Below are 2,443 nucleotides of genomic sequence, written 5' to 3'. Positions count from 1 at the left end.
TTTTTGCAGTCTTTGCTCAGTTTGATCTTACAGGTCCTCAGCGGACCCGCGGGAATGCTGTTACGCCTTTGTTATGGAAGGGGAGCTACCGTCCGGAGGGGTTCACAGTGAGGTTTGCAAAGGGCCTGTAGTGGAATTTAAGCATCCAATGCACTCTTTGAAGCCTCTGCCTACCCGTGCAAGCATCTGAAGTTTGTTTGCACCTGTGCCTTTTTCAGGTAAGCTCCCCTGTTCGGTTTCTGTGCATGCTCAAAAGAGTTTTCAAGGCTGAGTAGCTTAGTGCCTTCTTCATGCTTCAGTGCAACTGGGATCCACAAACTAGGTATTTCCCCCCAGCTCTCTGTACAGTCTCTGAGGAGCGCGGTGTGGGAGGCAGGCTCTGGGCATGTAGCAGCAGCCACAGCTTTTAAAAGCATGGCTGGAGGAGGTGGTGATATCCTTTATTCAGCAGGCTGGTGGCTAGAGCATTCCCCTAGGATGTGAGAGACTGGGGTTTGGGTTTTTTTCTGTGCCTGAGAGGGTTTGAACACCTCTCTCACTGGCCAGGATAGTGCACCAATCAACAGGCTATAGGGACTGTGATGTGGCAGTAGAAAAGAGACACTGACCTCTACTTGGTATAAAAGAATTACAGGTTCTCCCCCCCCCCCCCCAGAGTTAGCAAGTCTCTTTAGCCTAGCGGTGAATGCATTCACGTGGGAGGGGGGGAGGGGACATGTCCATGCTCCAAGGCACATTTATGTATTTTTCCATAATCAATAGATTTTGGATAAGGGAGAAATAGGTTTTAAGAAGCAGCCTTGTTGATAGTTTCCTGTTAAGTATCTTCGGCAATTCTCTGCTCAGCCTACTGCAGATCCCGTTCTGAGATGCTGAACTCTCCCTCGGGCACTGCAGGGAGCTTCTGCTCCTGTCTCCGGGCTGGGGTTTCCATTCTGGGGAGCCTAAAAGTTAGGCTTTTGTGGCTGTAGCCCTTTCAAGTGACTGGGGGGGGGTCACGTCGGATGTCCTCTCTTCCATAGTCCATTGTCTTGTATTGTACCAAGAATTTTCCTTAGCCCTGTGCTTTCAAATACTGGCAGTCTTATTTCATTTCCCTTTGTCAACATCCAGGATTCACATCCGTATAAAAAGGCGGGGTGAACAATTGTACTATAAAGCTAAATTTTAAGGTTTCTCCAGATTTTTTTTTCCTTGATGCCATTATTTTATCTAGGCTTAACCAGCACATATTAGCACTATCAATTCTTGCCTTGATTTCTTCAGTTAATTGATTGCCATCAGTGCTTATTGCTTGGGTTAAAATAAATAAATACACCTAGTCTTAATTTTGTGGCTCAGGGGGCCAGAAATAAATTTGCCCTGTGTAATTGCCCCTTTTTTGCATTCAAGTATTTGTTTACTGTCTGCTGAAAGATGTGGAGTGCTGGACCGGTATGAAACGTTGGTATACTCTGATATGGCAACTCCTGTGTAGTGTCTGTCCGACAGCTTTGGATGTTACTGGTGTAAATGGAAAGTGGTGAAATAGGTGATTTGTTTAATATCCACCTGAAGCAATCAAAAATTGCAAGACAGGCCCTCAAAATTAGGAAATTTGGCTTGAGCATCTTATGAACTTTAAAATGAACCTCGGATTATGCGAGTTTCTTTTCACTTATTTATTTAGCCTTCAGGCTTTTTGTCAAAACTATCAGGGTTATAAATTTGCAATATTTTTCTGCCTAAAAACTGAAATGTTCATGTTATGACCTGACAACTAATGCGAGACCTTAAGGAAAGGCTCCAAATATTGCCAAGACATCATTAAAATGGCCAGAGCTGGCAACAATGCTGGTTACATTGCACGCGTTTTCCTTTTGTGTACACTGCATTCCTAAAAGAAAGGGAGCCTGTAGCACTGGGGCTAGAAAGAAGACTGAAGACAGATTGGATCTCAGGATGTTCCCAAAAAGAGCTTGGATAGCATAGGGCTTGGGGAGCCAGCCTGTCTGCAATTTTATTGACTTATCTACCTAGTCTAGGTGAAACATCAAGCCTTGGGATAGGCAGGAAAGTGAACAGCACTATCTCTTGGAGGGATTTTTGTTGTTTTGGTTTAGACGTCAATTAGGTCCCATTCGGGAAGTGAGTGAATGCTAAAGAGTGACAGGACTAGGCCGGATTAGAGATAAAAGCCTAATTGCCTCCTGCAAGTCTCTCTTGGGCAAATGCTTCGAGGACAACAAGTGTCAGGAAGCAGGCTAAGGGGCGTGGAGCAGCTGTGAGTGAAGGCAGAGGTGGCACGGGGGGAGATGAGCCGGCAGAAGGTCCTGGACCTGTCCTGTCTTCACCCTGCTGCAGGGTTGGGAAATGTGCAAAGACAATAACCCGAGTGGAAATTTTGGACGTTTCCAAGGATGGTGCTCTGAGCTTAACTTCCGGGACTCTCCCCATGTTTTTT

Source organism: Gavialis gangeticus, unplaced genomic scaffold, assembly GCF_001723915.1.
Source record: "Gavialis gangeticus isolate Ggan-Ray unplaced genomic scaffold, GavGan_comp1, whole genome shotgun sequence".
Taxonomy (NCBI): Eukaryota; Metazoa; Chordata; order Crocodylia; family Gavialidae; genus Gavialis; species Gavialis gangeticus.
Note: the sequence above shows the minus strand (reverse complement) of the source record.